Raw genomic sequence first — 18177 nt, 5'->3', positions numbered from 1 at the left:
ATATGTGATCCACATGGCACAAAAGCTCAAACTGTCTTTAAGCAGCTCTTCTAAGAAAGCACCTGGTTAAAGAGTTTGGGGCAAACTGGCAGAATTTACTTGAACTACAGAGAAGAGTATTTTCCTGCTTATACTGCAAAGAGTTTTACTTTTTATAAATTTTAAAATGTTATTCTACTTAGAAACAGGACTGACAATCAGACAGCAGCACCACATGTGAGTGTACCCTGAATCTGAAAGGGGAGGGAGCTTTGAATTTCAAGCTGCAAGTATTGCTATTCATATCACAATTGCAATAAAGTGTTTTGCTATATCTGGTCATAAAAAGGTATAAAGCAGCTAAAAATTTTGGGTACGAATCTGAATATCACCACTTTTATGGTGTCTCAAGGCATTGGATTCTCAGTAACTGTACTTGTTAGTTTGCTTGGCAGAGGGGATTGACTGAAAAAAATATGATAATACTCCAGCAACAAAACATTTACTTACTTGCTGAACTGAAAGCATTTCTGTGGTTGCAGTGGCTTCTATGGGACTATTCCCATACCATAATCTTAAGCACATAATTAAGGGCTTTACTGGATCAGTGCCTGAACAACCAGTGCTGATTTCTACTGAATGCACATTATGTTAGGGACCAATTGTAAGCTCATTAAAATGAACAGAAAGGATCCAGCAGACATTGGATCAAGCCTCGTCTCAGGATTTTCATCAGAGAAGCAACATTGTCTCTTGTTTACTCTTTCACAGGTCACTGAGTTCCCAGACTTTGAGTCGTTGATTACATCGTATTATCAATGAAGTCAGAGATTTGCCATCGACTTAAATGGGTACAGGGTAGGGCATGAGGAAACAAAAAGCAGAATCATGTACAATTTGTGATTCTGGGTATTGGGTGCTTAAAAAGCAAACAAGAAAGCAGGCGTGCTCATGAATTCACGGACACAGAAGAGCCCCTGTTTTAGAGCACTGTGTGAGCCGTGCAATGTGTTTGATAATGTACATTGCATTTCTTTGGAACAGCACTGGATACGACTTTTACCCTCCCTCCCCTTCCCTCAATGCCCAGACTAATAAATCTCCCATTTGTCTCACCTGTAGTTACAATAAAGCTGTTCTCAACAGTGTTAACATCTGCCATGGTCATTCTTCTGGGGTGAGAAAGGCAGAACATTTTCATTGCTCGTTCATTTGTGAACACTAGTTAAGTAAAGCTGTCACTTGTGTCCAATTATGGGTGAAGATTTTATAGCACAGTCTCCTTCCTAAAGCTAAACTGACATGGCCAAGCCCCATTTTATAGGCATTCTTAAATTCTTCCCAGCCATATTTAAAATCCTTATGCTAAGAGATGGCAGGTGCCATGTGTTTTCACAGCTACGTTAACAAATGCAATTTTGTGGCAACTTGACCATGCCAGTGAAGCAGTAAATTTCTGTAATCTCTGTGGTTAAGAATTTCACACAGGACTTTGCTGGGAATATGTAAAGCCCATTAGTACAGGAGCACGATGAAGATAAAATTAGAATACCTTTACAGTAAAAGCTAAAAAAAAAAAGAGTAAAGTCTGGGGATTTTTTTCACTGCTGGAGCAATGAAACATGTCAGAGGAAAATGCTGAAATAGAAAAAAAAGCTTCACTGGGCTCACCCAGCCTACTCTTCTTTCCAAATGACTGCTACCAATTTAGGTGAAAAGTGATAATTTGGCTTACGCAAATGCTAACATGGGCTTATCCTAAAGCATAACTGGGATGCAAAACTTTATAAATCTCTTTTCCAAACCCTTACTCCCTATTACAATACACTTACACTGGGATAATTGTCCTCACAAATCTTTTTGCTTGCTTAGGGAGATGATAGCCAAAACTTTCCTCGTTCCTAGCGTGCACAAGTCGCAAAGGTGTATCCACACACCAGTCAGTCGTTTCGCTCAAGCCTGGGAGATCTGCATTTACCAGCATGAGCTGTGCTGTTGGAACCGAGACACCTTGGTGTTACTCAGGGCTGCCAAAGACCCCCCCAGCTTCAGCATCTCAGCCAGCATGAGGGCTGGGTGCATGTTGCACCACGTGTCGAGCCGGAGGGTCTGTGCGGGGGGTAGGATCGTTGACTTAACCTGCTTTGGAAAGGGATCTATGCTGAAAAATGGGACTAACGCCACTTTCCCTCCTCCCCAGCTCTTCACCAAACTCCTCAGGACTCCACAGTGGGTCCCAGGGGTACCACTGCCAGGGGACATTTTTACACACTGAGGCAGAGCCAGAATTGCGTCTCTGGTGTCCAACAGATCCTGAGACAGCTGTTAGATTTTGTAACAGGGTATCTCCATCACCAGCAAGCAGATGAAAACCGGCAGTTAGATCCTGCACAAATTCATATAGTATTGTTTTTCTGATCTGTAAGTCACTTCAGTAGATATTTCCCGGTTTTCCTATAAAATTATGTAAGCTATAGATATTTTTTTTTCTTTAAAAAAGAGACATGTAATTCCAGCATTATCACCTCACTCCAGGGACTGGATCTTCTGGAAAGTGAAGAAAACAACCTGCTCAGAGTGCAATACTAGCCAGGGAGAGGATCGCATTATGGATTGCTCACAGACTTCTCCAGCAGAAACCTCTCCTGCAGGTTTTACCATAGGGTTTGGGCAAAACCCCTACAGAACACAGATCAAACAAGAAAACATCTTTGAATGCTTATGGTTTGTTGTGAGACAGAAGTGTTCTGAAAGTTACACTTAGCAGCTCCCTCCATCTCTTAAGACTTCACGCAAGCAAGCAAGGTTGGGGAAATCAGCTCACGCGCTTCTACACTGTGTGTGGCTGCACTGAAGCCAGAAAGGCTATTCACTGAGTGGCCCTTTGAAGTCGGTGGAGTTTTGTCATTGATTTTGAGAGATCCAGGGTTTCATTCACAGTGTGTAAGGTTAAGCATGTGTGTAAGTCCTTGCAGGATCAAGGTTTAAATGTGTAAACCTGTTCAGCAAGAGTACCCAGCCTTTCATGTCCTGTGAATGTGGTCTCTCTTACTGCGTGACACTGGGTAGGCTGCTATTGCTCTTCATTCGAGCGTGAAAGCTTCGTTTAGTATGCATACATCCTTCATAATTGTCAGTGACTTAGGATACAGCAAAAGAAAGACGATAGTAGAGCCGCTTATTAATGGAGTGCCTATGGAAAACATTGACTGCATCAGATTGATTAAGAGCCACTATTAATCTATACTTCTGTCTCTTGTTATCCAAAATGCAGGCAACAGGCTTTCTGGATTGCTCACTATGTCAGTGGCTTGTACAGTGCTTATACATTAACCACTGAAAATAGCAAATGTATAAGAGATCAAATCCTGTGTTCAGAGCTTTTATTATGTGAGCAGTTCTCACACAATTATTATCACATTTTCTGCATGCTTCAAAATCCAGCCACTGTCCTTGTCTGAATAAAGACTATTTTTGCAAAACACTGCAGAACTCAGGTTCAGAATAGAGCTATCTCAATCGTGCCTGATGATCAATTATTTTATATTTAAATGAATGGTAGAATCCAGTTTCTCTAACTTAAACCAAACCTACACTTAATCTTTAGGATCCTGAATGTTACTTAAGTGAAGAGATAAATGAATCCTAAGGGAGACCATGTTTGTCTGACATAGTGTGTCCATACTGCTGAATGTCTTAGCTATCCAGTGCAGACTTATGTCTCTAACAGCCATACTGTGTATTTTTATATATATTAATATATACATATGTGCTGACAAGTTTACTTTTGAAATTAATCAAATTTCCCTTGAAGATAAACCTGACTGTGATGCTGGTTATAGTCACCCTTAGGTATCACCTCCTCTAGACCTTACAAACAAGGCTGCTCCGACACTGGCTCCCTCTGCTCCTTCCAACCCTCTGTTCTAGTGGGCTGTGAGCCCACCAGCATCACCCGCAACCCTTCATGCCATGTACTTGGGCACAAAAGCAAACGCCTGGGGCCAAGCACAGGGCCAGGAGGACACAACTAGCCCCTCCACGGATGGCCAGGTGAGACGTGGAGGTGAGGTACACTGTAACACTTGGGAGATGGGGCTCTCTCTGCAGCCCATCCTTTTAGCACTGTAAAGGCAGCCTTAGCTGTACAAATTTAGGAAGCCAAATTGTCTGTCTGGAAGCTTTCAAATGCACGTAGCTTCCCCTGGGCAAGGGAACTTACATCAGGAGCATCAGCTCATTAAAATGCTGGTGCCTAAATGAGGTAGACTTCGTTGTACTCATGGAATTTCCTGACTTTTAGATTTTTTAAAGCATTGCAGCATAACTTTTGAATGCCACTGGTTTGCAAAGTAGAAAAATAAACCAATCGCAGCGCCTCTTTCACTAGATCAGTTCAACCTAATAAAAGTAGCCATGAGAAACAAGATTAATTGTACATTAAACACACTGCCTGGAATGCACTTCTGACAGCATCCCCCCAGCAGCTCTTGAGGACTAATGAAATATGATGTGAGTGACATTACCCTGTCTATGCAATCCAGTCTTAATTTCGCTATGATTAGCCTTGTTTTAAGCCCACTGCCAGCTACATGAGGCTCAGTAAGTCAGTACTATGACTGTTTTTCAAGGTATGTAATTTACAGAATTTTAAGCCCTCTGTCTTCATGAAGTAGTTACAAAAGAAGCGAAGCAGATGAGGAAAAGATGCCTAAATTAAGCAATGCAACAGTACGGTTAATTAAGAAAATTTGAGGAGGAGAGGCAGTTAAATGATCTGAGTCTTGAACGTGATGTCCTTCAGTGGGATTCAAAGAAAACAGACATTTAAAATAGGTCAGATAAATCACTCCCTGAAAGTGGAGTTTCCTCTCACTGTAATGGGACCCCGAGGTGATTAGCTCAGGTGTGGTTGTCTACAGTATAGGTATCTAAATTTGGATGAGATGAACCCTACCTCTGGTGCCCAAATGCCAGGAACAGAGAGCAAACACTTATATGGGTGATATACAGGCAGTTGGAGATTCCAGTTTGAGAAAGCAAATTAAAAAAATATATAAGCAGAGCTTTTGGTTTGCTCCCCCTTTGTTACCATCCCCAAGGAAGATGACAGTAAAGTGTCTTTAACGATGGGAGTAGGAAAAATGTGGCTCCAAGAGCTCTCGGAGCACATCAGCCTTAGGATGGGAGCTAAGTTATCAGCCTCACAAGCCACGGGAGACACAAAGCAACCCAAAAAGACTTTGTGTGATAATTATAGTCTAGAACTGAGCTCTCCAGGGCTCTACTTCTCTTTTCGTTTTGTTTCATTCTTGCTAATATTTTACTGTTTACCTTAATATAATAAAATATTTATTTATATTCTTAATTCATACCTAGTGACCTGATAAATACTGTGTGTTCTATTGCCTTGGGAGTGATGAAAGTAATTAGGAGCTATTAGATTATTTTTAGGGTTAGGAGTCCCAAGGAGACTACAGCGAACCATGCACACAGCACCAGGAGATGAAGGACATGTGATAGGCTGCCAGGCTTGTGGAAGGAGTGTGTGTTGATAAGTGTTGGCCCAATATCTTATCCATCAGCTAGTGGGGGAGGACCAGAGACTTGGGGTCACTCTGAGCCAGGTACAGCAGTCTTGCTCCATTTGGTGACGTAGAGCTTCAAGAGTGGTTCTTGCTGAAACAAGACCATAGCTAATTTGTCAAATCAAATGGAAACACAGCAAGCCCCTTATAATGCCATAAATAATTTGCAGGTAGAAGAGAAATGTAAAAGTCTTTTATGACTAGAATGAAAAAAAATAATCCTCAGAGGTTAAAATCTAAGCATTGACTCTATGATACTTCAATTCAGCTGACCAGAAATGTAACGTTAATAAATAATCCCATTCAGGGAAAGAGGTGCTATGGCATGTTCTTAAGTACTTCTGCAGAGTCCTGAGAAAAGTCTGAGAATCTGGCCTCTCTCAGGAGAAAAAAGCTGATGAAATCCCGTCACTATTGCCCATGGCAAGTCTGTGATTTACTCCAATTCTACCCGCTGCGTGCAACTCAGGCTTGCAGTAACTTTATATGGAGAGTTGGAGATGTGGAAGAAATACAGAATTATGCCAGCTTTTTCCTGTAAAGAAAATTCATAACTATGTTATCAAAGTTTCTAATTATAAAATTTCTTTAATATTTTATTAATAGGAGGTGAGGGAAGATGCCAAAACTTACAGCATTTCGCAAGTAAGATTATGGGTTGATTTCTGATTGGATGACAGGGCCCTAATAATAAAACTTATAATTTTATACTACATTCCTCTGGTGATGATAGAAGTTCTTTGTGCATAATAGCACCATTTCTATTCAGGAATCTTGTTAACAGTTGTAAACTCTGATTATCATTTTTATTAGCCTAGTATTTTCTTATTTCTGTGTTACTGACAGGAAATTACAGCAAGTTTTCTGGCTTGCTTTTTTTTGTTACAATGAAAGCAATTCCATTCAACTAGAAATTTCCAAGCATTGGGTAGAAGACAATATTGCTAGAAGCCAACAGCAATTTAAAGTGCACAGATTAATTAAAAATATATATATGTAAAGACTAAATGCAAAGAGAAAGTAGACTGGTGAGTTGGGTTAGGGTGGTGGGTTTTTTTAAAGGTACAGATATCTGGCTTTTTATACTTCATGACTTTCGGAACGAATTCTTGTCACCAAACTCAGCATCTAAACTTGGCTGTACTATGTTTTCATGTTGCCTCATAACAGTAACTTTGACATAACCTCTATGACTGAATACCCCTGGCTGCATTCAGGCTCTACTCCATGCAGCCTTGTCCATTGCTGAGATGCCCACCATGGGCAGTGGGAATCAACCACCATGGACTTCTCATGGCTTTGGGTGATTAGGAAACTCAAATGAGAGTATTGGTAGTTGTTTCACCCTATTAGGCCACTTGAGCATTGTAAAAGCACTGTTTCTAGGAGAATGAGAGACTATAGCTGCATAATTTACTGTCAACAGCCTACAGTTTATTCATATTACATCAGATACGCTTCTAACTGTCAGTTGATACTGAGTGAATAAAAACTTATTTCCATAACAAGAACGCTGAATTCAATCCTTTTTTTCTCTGGTTATAAATGGATGGGAGTTTAGGATTACAAGGGACAAAGCCTAATTTTCTGGGCCTTGCAGACCTTGGTGTTGGGGTGGGGGGAGGCAAGTTGTCAGGGCGAAAGCAAGATGTGGGAGCTACAACAACCCCATTTCACAAGACACCAGCATTTTCTGCCCAAGCAAAGTAAACCTTCAGAAAAGTATTGTAGTGCTTGAAATTGAGGCTGAAATAGGGAGTGATGAACTTCTGCAAGTGCAGCACCCTTAACCCTCTGCCCTAACAAAGTTGCTGTGAAAGAATGTGATTTTCCATATGGCCTTGGCACGTCCTCTCCTTCTCTCCAGGGACATGTAAGAGAGTCTGTCTCCCTTAATCCCTGACTGCTCCTCATCTCCCCTCTCCTTGCACAATTTCGCTCCTGTGATCACATTATGCATTTGGCAAAACAAACCTTGGAGTCTGGAAAATCTGATGCATCAATCTGCAGATGATTAATTTCAAGACACCTTTTTTTTTTTTTTTTAATATTAAGGAAAACAGCTTTCAAGGAGTTAGAGGACTGAATCACACTGGCTTTCTAACTCCGTTAGATTTCTCTGAAAAATCCCATCTTATGTTCAAAAAGTTTTCCTTAGTGTAATGTTTATTCATGTAGTTTATTCTAAATATTTCAGTAAAAGCCTACATGATCCACTCTTAAGTATAACAACAACTAATTGCTGTTAGGAAAAGAGAGATAGTTCAGCAATCGTATGATCCCGTTCTGCTAGTACTCGGTAATTTCCTCTTAAATACAGGGCAAGCCCAGCCTTCCTGTTGATTTCAGTAGGTGTTGTAGCATTTAATACCTGCCAGAATTACATCCAGAAAGCCTGAGAAAAACCCGTTACCTTCTAAGTTTTATAGGGGTAAACACAAAGCAAAAGCAAAACACATCTCATTTTCTAAAAAAAGTAAAATAATAATATATTAGTGTCAGAAAAAGACTAGAAAGCAGACATTGGAAATCAGGGGACTTGCAAGGCAGGAACTGCATAATGTAAAATATAGATCTGATTGGATCTGGCAGGCTTGTATTCATAGTAAACTATCCACAGCATCAAACTCATTCTTTACAAAAGCAACGCTTGGTATTTCATCTTAAAGTTTGTCAGCTTCTTGCAATTAGTTACTACAATGGCATGACAAGATATGAAGTGGAACACCCCTTCCCCCTTTCTCCAGAAGAACAATGCAAGGGACAGCAAGAACTTTACCCAGCACTGGACAACAATAAATCCTGGATACACTGACCCCACTCGCTGCAAGCTGAAAAATATTTATTTATTTTTTTAAAAAGTTTCAGTGTTGCACTTCCCTACCTAGTAAACAGCTGAACAGGCAGAATGATACCCAAGATCATCTCCTCCACCCCCATCTCCACCCCCGTCGTATCAGTGCTTCAGGCAACGTTCGGAAAAAAAAATCACATAGACAAAACCCCCAACTCAAGTATCTTTTCTGATAGGAGCATGGAACAGTAACCAAAAAACAATCAAGTCCCCATTGTCATAGTGCGACAATCACAGCACCGCTTCTGTTGAGCAAATAGTCAATTCACAGAGAGAAAAGCATCATGAGGACAGACCCGAAAGCTGTTATTATCCATTTTAAGTAATAGGAGAAGGTCACATATCAAGCAGTTACACCTTTTCATTACATCCTAACCCTCCACAGCAGGGGAACCACACTTATAACTGCGTTAGATATACAAAAGCTTTCAGCTCCAAAAAAGGAAAAGAAAAGATGGGGATGGGAAAAAAAAAATTAAATTCATCTTACCAGCACGTTGCAGCACCAACTTGCTTGAAGGAATGTTGCGTTTACAGGTTTCTCTTTTAATTATCCTGGAAACAGAAGGGGGAAAAAAAAAGAAGACGACGAAGCAGGGTTGTTAAATTAGCGTGTGCTAGAATCTTTTCAGTTTGTCGCAGAGTAGAAAAATACCAAAAAAAAAAAAAAAAAAAAAGGCACGCAAAGAAAGAAAGAAAAAAAAAAAAGAAAAAGAAAGCTCAGTAATTTAAATTTGCTGTCAGTTCAGGCAGCATCGCTCTGTCCCGCCCCTCTTCCCACTGGGTTCTACTACCTGCAGGGCTGCAACTGACAGCTACTGTGCAAACAAAAAAAAAGGCAAAAAGCATGCTGGGACCATGCTGTCTGCTGTCTGAATCTCTCTCCACTTCTGATGACTGAAAATCATTAGCGGAAAGGTTCTGTTGTTGTTTGCTGGGATTTTTAAGTTGGGTTCTTTGCATGAAATTTAATTTATTTTTAATTGATACGACGCAGCACGTGACAGAAACTGGTGGTTGTGTTTCTCAGCACTGCTTAGAATGGAAACTAACCTGAACAGATTGATTTTAACATTATGGTATATGTAGAATATACAGAAATATTTGCCATGTTGCACTTTGCAGGCATGCATTCAGTCCTTCCTGTAATACTGTGTAAAAAATGTTTGTTTGAATGGAAAGTTAGGAAAGCGTTTCAACAGAAAGCAGTTAAAACTCTGGCACTCAAAAAAGTTGCCAGTATTGTTTTTGCTCTGCTTTTAAGTTTTCCTTCTAAACTTCTTCAAATCATTTTTGAGAAGAAAAAGTAACAGAAGTCAGAAGCATAACAAAAAACTGGCACAACACTCATGTAAAAAGGACGAACTAACAATCACAGTACCTAAAAAGCTATGTTTTTAACCAGATGTTTAAGACCATTTTTGAGAGTCTGTGCTAGTGACTTTTAGTAGACATCATATGAGTGTGAAATATTTGATGAAAATTAACAAGAAAAACAAGTACAAAAGCTATAAACACATTTTATAGCTGTTTTAATTGTTGCTAACAGGCTTTTAGCAACAGGGCTAAAATCATCCTTCGAAAACAAAGAGAAGCATAATCTATAACTTCTAATTATAAATATATTCACCAAAATATCTTTCCGACCTAATTATAAAATAAAATTAAAAGAGTGAAATGATGTTTTTCCTTAATACTTTAGTACTAATTGCTTGGATCATGCCACAGTAAATATGCAACATTCGTATTCAGTTATTGCTCTACTTATGTGTGTAACCACAAAATAAAAAGCTGAAATGTTTAAACTTAATTAAATTAATCTCTGTTTTACTCAAAGTTTGCAATTTACACAGGAAGAGACACATGCATGCTGAACATGCCTGCCATAGACAATTGCCTTCTAACTAGATTTTTAAACACCCTGCAGAAACTAATTGCTGTTATGCCTGCATCCCTTCTGCAGCCTTTACTCATGGAAGCAGATCTGATAGGGTGACTCCTACCACCAGGAGTGGCACAACAGGGCTCGAGGTGTAGGGTCTGCCCTACAGCCCTCAGAAGGCTCCTGTTCGTGAACAGCCAGCCATGTTAAATTGGTACCACAGTCAACTTTTAACTTGCTTTTCTTCTCTTTTAAAGCCTCCAGATCTTTTTAACAGGTGACCGCCTGAAGCCATTTCTACAGATGATAGAAATCTCCCACCATTCCAGATATGAGATTTAAATTGGCATGGCTGAGAACCATCTCTCTGCAAAGTTCACCAAGATCTCTTAGCAGACTTATGCTATCTATAAGAATTTTTGCTATATCCCCTGTGGGTTCAGTCTCAGTATAGAGGGAAAAGACAGCACAGAGAGTTGTCTTCAAAATGGAAATAACAGTACATAAGGACAGAGAACAGAATTTGGAAGAGGTGCAAGAGGTCCAAGTAGTCACAGCAAAAAATGCAGCATTTTTCCGCTAGAATTTAGTCTCATTTACACTTGTGTGGCTTTAAAGCCTTATTTTCATCCAAGTTCAGTGTCTCCTGGCTCCCTGTCCTTTGTTTTAATTGCAAGACTTTCCTTCTTTTTGCTCCTTGTTAAAAAGAAAAAATGGCAAATGGTAAAAAAAAATGTGTTCTTGATGATTTGACAGCATTTAATCCTTATTTTGGTATCTTCATGCACACATACACACACATGCACATATACACACACATGCTCAATTTCAAAATTCCGTTAAATCCGACTAATTTATTATCCTTCTATATCTCCTTGCAAAAGTCAAGGGTGGCCTGTTTTTAATGCACTTGGCATTTTAAGCAAGGCACTCAGACCTTCAACAGACAAATAATTGAACTTTGCCTTTAATGGAATACAGTAGTGCACTAAATAACAAAAACTAAAAAAGCTAGATTTAGCAAGGAGATACAGTCAAGAAGGCAATTTAACTAATTGGTTGAGAAAAAGCACAAGAGCTCATAAAATCAAACATTTATAGAAACACCTTACTTGTGCTATTATCTTGAAATAAAAATAGTGGTAAAGCAAGCTGTTAATATCAACCTTTTCTCCTGCAATGTAGGACACTAGAAAACACAAGAACAATCATTGAGGTGTTTAGAAGAGCAGAGTCTGACTGAAGTCAGTGGAAGCTTCATTCATTTTAGGGTTTTAGTGATTCTGTATATTACTATTAACCATTCAATGTCTCTCTTAAAATCTTATTTTGGTCAGGGGTCATAGGCTTTGGACTGTAGAAGTAAGTTAGGTACTATGGGAAAGATAATATTTTTTTTTATGGTTCTATAGTCAGTTTTTAATGAATCAGTTAAATTAAAGAAGCAGTAATTAATGGAGGTTTCCTACTATATAATGCAACAGAAAGTATCTAATTAACCTTTGTATCCTTTACAAAACACCATCAAATAAAACATTTTCTGATCTTGTTTTAGTCAGGAACATTTTTGCCTTTAACTTCAGTGGAGTTCAAGTTGACTGTTTTGTTTTGTTTTTTTTTTTTTTCCCCCACAAGTTTTCACATCATTGACCATCAAGGATCAGCTCCTAAAAACACTGAAACCATTTTGTAAATTTCCATTCCTTGTTAAAAAAAAACCAAACCAACACACCAAACCTTCAAAATCCCTTTTTGTACTATGTCTAAATAGATTCTGCTATACTGTGATGGGAAAAGGGTTGAAGAAGAGGTTTTAGTCTAGTATGAGATTAGAGCCAGTATTAAAATCAAGACTTATAAACTTGGCAAATACCAAACGAGACCAAAAAGATCCCTTTCCTCCTCTTGTAAAGTCTTTTTTTGTAGCCAGATCTATCTAAATGACCTTACTTCAAATAAATAAACCCCTTGTCTTCCTGCCCTGTAGAAGCAAAGGGGCTCACTCAGCTATATTGAGGCCCTTCACCTATGTAAAGGGAATTTAGAGAAGGTGTGAATTCTACAGTCGAGAGATATAAATGTAATTTTGTGTAAACAGTCAACTCCATTGTTATAGAGAGACTTGGGAATAAACATGGGCCATACAGCCAGCTATGACTTTCAACTTTCAGTAGTCACATGTCTTAAGATTTATGACATGTATTAATTATGTCAAAGTAATACCCAGCCTCCGGTGACTTCATGTACCGTATTTCTTTGTGTACAAGCTAAAGACTTCTGTTACACTAATTGCTTCCTCCTTTACATTGAGGGTGTGTGCTGGTTTTGGCTGGGGTAGAGTTAATTTTCTTCACAGTAGCTAGTATGGGGTTATGTTATGTTTTGGATTTGTGCTGGAAACAGTGTTGATAACACAGGGATGTTTTTGTTACTGCTGAGCAGTGCTTACACAGAGTCAAGACCTTTTCTGCTCCTCACCCCACCCCACCAGCAAGGAGGCTGGGGGGGCACAAGAGGTTGGGAGGGGACACAGCTGGGACAGCTGACCCCAACTGACCAAAGGGATATCCCATACCATATGATGTCATGCTCAGCCTATAAGGCTGGGGGGAAAAGAAAGAAGGGGGGACATTTGGAGTGATGATGTTTGTCTTCCCAAGTCACCGTTACGTGTGATGGAACCCTACCTTTCTGGAGATGGCTGAACACCTGCCTGCCGATGGGAAGGAGTGAATGAGTTCCTTGTTTTGCTTTCCTTGCATGGACGGCTTTTGCTTTACCTATCAAACTGTCTTTATCTCAACCCATGAGTTTTCTCACTTTTACCCTTCCGATTCTCTCCCCCATCCCACCATGGGGGAGAGTGAGTGAGCGGCTGGGTGGGGCTGAGTTGCCGGCTGGGGTTAAACCACGACAGTCCTTTTTGGCACCCAACATGGGGCTCGAAGGGTTTGAGACAATAACAGATTGACCAGAGCACATTAGAAGGGATTTGTATCTGTTAACAGTTGCAGGTCACAGTATTGATTCATCTGTTCTTGTTATCAGTTTATCTGATCTGTGCCATGCTCTTTTTTGCTGTACATGTTAAAGATTGATGTTGGTTTTTGCAGTTTGCTGTGCTCTGTAGTGATTAGCGATGTTTTGCCTGGGAGATTTGTTATTAAAATACTGACCTTGAGTTTAATCTGGTATTTGGGCTCTGTACTGAAGCCATTACTGTACTTCGTGTATCATCTCATGGAGACAATTAACAATTATATTTCTTCCTTTGAGAGGTTTTTTTGTGGAGGAAATACAGAATGGCACCTCGGCTATCTTCTTCTGTGATGTTTTCTCCCTCGTTACAATAACTTCTCAGTATCTTGAATATCCTTGGGTAGTTAAAATACTTCTATTGGTATTTCTTTGGAATATTGCTTCGGTTTTGTCTAAGGTTAATAAGCAATTTAGGAATATGACCCAGGCTCTGTGAGAGTATGGTCATGGGTGGCATGGCATGTGGGAGAATATGGGCAGGTATCTAGAGAACTTCTCACCTCCAGTGGTCTGGAACTTCACTCCTGAACAACTACAGGATCCTGATGAAGAATTAGAATTTTTGAAAAAAAAAAAATGCTGTGGCTATTCCAAAGAGGCAGGACTCACTGCGCTGTGCTGGGTCCTGGCCAGCACCTACCAAACACTGCTCGATATTATGCAGCACCCTCAGGGAGAAGAGAGGGAAAACATACCAACAGACACTATGACTAAACCAGACACTATATCAGTCACCCCTATAACTAAAAAGAAACAACGGAAGTAGAAGTCAGATAATTTAGTAAGGGATGAAGAAGCTTCTCCTAAGAGGGAGCAGTAGAAAGAATGGGAAGAGGCAGCCTGTTCTGCAGCAGAGCAGTCACAAGAACAGGAGGAGGAAGAGACTGAAATCATAAATGAGACAGAAACCACCCGATCCCTATCCCTACGTGAGCTGCGAGATATGCAGAAGATTTTAGCCATCAACCAGGTGAGCTAATTCTCAGCTGGTTACTTTGATGCTGGGATATTGGGGCCAGTAGTCAAGAATTAGGGGATAAGAAAAGCTAGGATCCCTTGCTAAGGATAAGGCCATTGACAAAGGGATTGGAAAAAAGGCAGGAGTCCTCAGTCTTTCGCGGGGACTCCTGTCATGTGTGAAGGACAGGTATCCCTTCAAGGAAGAACTTGCAAATTCCTGAAGCAAATGGACCAACACTGAGGGACGTATCCAGTATCTGAGGGAATTATCCGTGTTGGAGGTGATCTGTAACAACCTGGATAACAAGGCATCCAAAGACCCAGATGAAATCTGGTGCACACGGTCCATGTGGCGAAAGTTTGTACGAAATGCACCATCATACACCCACACCCTGGAGATAATGAGCTGGACAGACATGGAGGCACCAGCTATAGTGAACTGGCCAGACAACTCCGAGAATATGAAGACAATCTCACTTCCTCCATGTGGGCCTGTGTCTTGGGTATGAACAGACTGACCCAAAAAATGTCCGAGCAAGCCCAGAAGGGTAGGTCTTCCTCACGCACTGCAACCGAGACCTCACCTATTAAGAGTCAGTCTTTTTCTGTTCAAGGGAAAGGGTACCAGTGGTGCACACCATGTGCAAGCCTGTGGTTCTTCCTGCGTGACCAGGGGGAGGACATGACGAAGTGGGATGGTGAACCTACCTGGAGACTAGAAGCTCAGGTACAGGAATTGCAAGGTAAAACAACAGCCAAGAAGCACCCAAAAAGGAAAAAAGCTCCAGTGTCTGTTGGGCAGAGTAGAAGGGCTGATCATACTTTTGACCCTGATGAAGGGACTTCTGTTTTGCAGTTAGAAAAAAACAAGTAATTAAGACTCTGACCAGCAATAGGGGGGGCCTGTCTTTGGCCAGGAGGAGGAAAGGGACAACCAGGTTTACTGGACTGTGTGGATCCGATGTCCTGGCACATCAGCTCCACGGGATTATAAAGCTCTAGTGGACACTGGTGGACAGTGCACTCCAATACCATCACATTACAAAGAGGCAGAATCCATCTATATTTCTGGAGTGACAGGAGGATCCCAAGAACTGTCTGTGTTTGGAGGCTGAGGTAAGCCTAACTGGGAATGAGTGGCAAAAGCATCCTATTGTGACTGGTCCGGAGGCCCCATGTATCCTTGGCATAAACTACCTCAGGAGAGGGTACTTCAAAGACCCAAAAGGGTACTGGTGGGCTTTTGGTATAGCTGCATTGAGTAGGGAGAAGATTAAACAACTGTCTACTTTGCCTGGTCCCTCAGAGGATCCATCTGTGGTGGGGTTGCTGCGGTTTAAAGAACAGAAGGTGCCAATTGCTACCATGACAGTGCACTGGCAACAATATGCACCAGTCGAGACTCCCTGGTTCCCATCCATAAGTTGATCCTGTGACTGGAGAGTCAAGGATTGATCAGTAAGACTCATTCACCCTTTAACAGTCACATATGGCCAGTGCAAAAATCTAACAGAGAGTGGAGGCTAACAGTAGACTATCGAGGCCTGAACTAAGTCACGCCGCCACCGAGCGCTGCCGTGCCAGACATGCTAGAACTCCAATATGAACTGGAGTCAAAGGCTGCCAAATGGGATGCAATAATTGATATCACCAATGCATTTTTCTCGATCCCTCTGGCAGCAGAGTGCAGCCCACAGTCCTTTTTGGCACCCAACTCGGGGCTCGAAGGGTTCAAGATAATAACAGGTTTGATTAGAATGTGCTAGATTGAATTTATAGCTCTTATTGCTGTTTAGCTATTAACTGGCAGGCTCCTGTGCTTGCCATGGGGCTTGCTCGCCTTACTGTATATTAGAGTGTAGTGCTCGTTAGTGGCTGCTTTTTGCTTTTGCTGCTTGCTGTATTGCTCTACTGCTGATCACCTCACTGTGCTGTGCCTGGGAACATTTTGGTAACAGCAATGGCCATGCACCTGGGATGGCCAGGGCATCGTTGCTGTTTCTGTGCTACTGTGCTGGACAGGCTGGAACTCCAGTGGGAACTCGAGGCGAAGGGACTGTGACTTGTGGATGAGTCCATGCAGGAGCAGGACACCCCAAAGTGTCTGTGGCCATGGATAAGCCCATGCCCAAGTAGGTACATCTCGAAGGGTCCGTGGCCGTGGTTATGTCCGTGCCACAGCAGGTATATCTCTGAAGGGATTGTGGCCCAAGGATAAGTCCACACTGGAGAAGGTACACCTTGAAGCATCTGTGGCTGTGGATAAGTCCATGCTGCAGCAGATACACCCTGAAGTGTCAGTGGCTGTGCATAAGGTCATGCACCTCAAAGCGTGTGGCCATGGATAAGCCTGTGACAGGGGAAGTACACCCCTGGAGAGACTGCAGCCATGGGTAAGGCCATGTTGGAGCAGGTTTACTTCTGAGGGGACTGTGGCTGTGGGTAAGGCCACGCTGGAGCATGTCTATCTCTGAAGGCATTGTGGCCCATGAAGAAGGCCATGCTGGAACAAGCGCACCTCAAAGCGATTGTGGCTGTGGACAAGTCTATGCCGCAGCAGGTATACCCCTAGAGAGACTGTGGCTCATCAATAGGGCTCCACTTTGAGCAGGTACAACCCTAAGGGACTGCAGCCTGTGGATAAGTCCAAGATGGAGCAGGGCAAGGTGAGGACTTCATTGCAACCTTAAACCTGATGGTCTGGTCCAAAGGGACCAGGGGTGGAGATTGTAATGGAAATACCTTTAAATTGCTGCAACCCGGGATTTAAGTTGCATGTTACAGAAATTACTATAGCAGGAACCACCTGAACCAATGGAGGAGAAGCCTTACAAGAAGCAGTGCAAGTGCAGCAGTGACCCGACCTGAGCTGCCTTTGGTGCTCTATAACTCCACACAACACACCACCTCTCCTGTCCTGAGTGACTGCCATAACAGATGGAGCCCAGAGACATGGACTAAATAAACTCAATGGACATTTTGTGGACATTTCTGGACATTTTACAGACATTTCACAGGGGTGGTTTATAGACTAAGGGAATGATATCTGTGCATTACATCAAAGGATGGGAAGCGGGGTGGTGGTGAATGAAGATGTATTGGACAGTGTGGGACCTGAGCATGACATAAATGGTATGGAATAAGGGGTGGAGAGTGTGCTGGTTTGGGCCAGGATAGAGTTAATTTCCTTCACAGCAGCTAGTCTGGGGCTATGGTTTGGATTTGTGCTGGAAACAGTGTTGATAACACAGGGATGTTCTCGTCACTGCTGAGCAGTGCTTACACAGGGTCAAGGCCTTTTCTACTCCTCACCCCACCCCACCAGCGAGGAGGCTGGGGGTGCACAAGGAGTTGGGAGGGGACACAGCTGGGACCCCAACTGACCAAAGGGATATTCCCTACCATATGATGTCATGCTCAGCATATAAAGCTGGGGGAAGAAGAAGGAAGGGGGGACATTGGGAGTGATGGCGTTTGTCTTCCCAAGTCACCACTACGCGTGATGGAGCCCTGCTTTCCTGGAGATGGCTGAACACCTGCCTGCCGGTGGGAAGCAGTGAGTGTATTCCTTGTTTTGCTTTGCCTGTGCACGCGACTTTTGCTTTACCTATTAAACTGTCTTTATCTCAACCCATGAGTTTTCTCACTTTCACCCTTCCGATTCTCTCCCCCATCCCACCATGGGGGGAGTGAGTGAGCGGCTGGGTGGGGCTGAGTTGCTGGCTGGGGTTAAACCATGACAGGGTGGCTTTGTCATAAATTTAATTGCTTTCCCCTGCAGCTTGCAAGGAAAAGGTAGTTGAAGGTGGCTTCTAAACAAAGATATACAGTAATCAAAAGCTCTTTTAAAGGCAGCTTTTTTGTACAGCACCTGC

General features: G+C 41.9%; 1 protein-coding gene across 2 annotated transcripts in view; it reads right to left on the bottom strand.

Annotated features, from left to right (window-relative positions):
* The window catches only part of CELF2 (CUGBP Elav-like family member 2), a 565219-nt gene extending 556031 nt beyond the window's left edge, over positions 1–9188 (bottom strand). Inside the window, exon 1 of one of the 2 annotated variants that reach the window (XM_075143385.1) lies at positions 8912–9188. The gene's annotated coding sequence lies outside the window, so the exon portion shown is untranslated. The remainder of the gene's footprint in view (positions 1–8911) is intronic. The other variant, XM_075143378.1, reaches the window with a different exon arrangement.
* Between the last annotated feature and the right edge of the window lie 8989 nt (positions 9189–18177).

Source organism: Calonectris borealis, chromosome 1 (assembly GCF_964195595.1).
Source record: "Calonectris borealis chromosome 1, bCalBor7.hap1.2, whole genome shotgun sequence".
NCBI lineage: Eukaryota > Metazoa > Chordata > Aves > Procellariiformes > Procellariidae > Calonectris > Calonectris borealis.
This window is presented reverse-complemented; position numbering and strand designations above follow the sequence as displayed.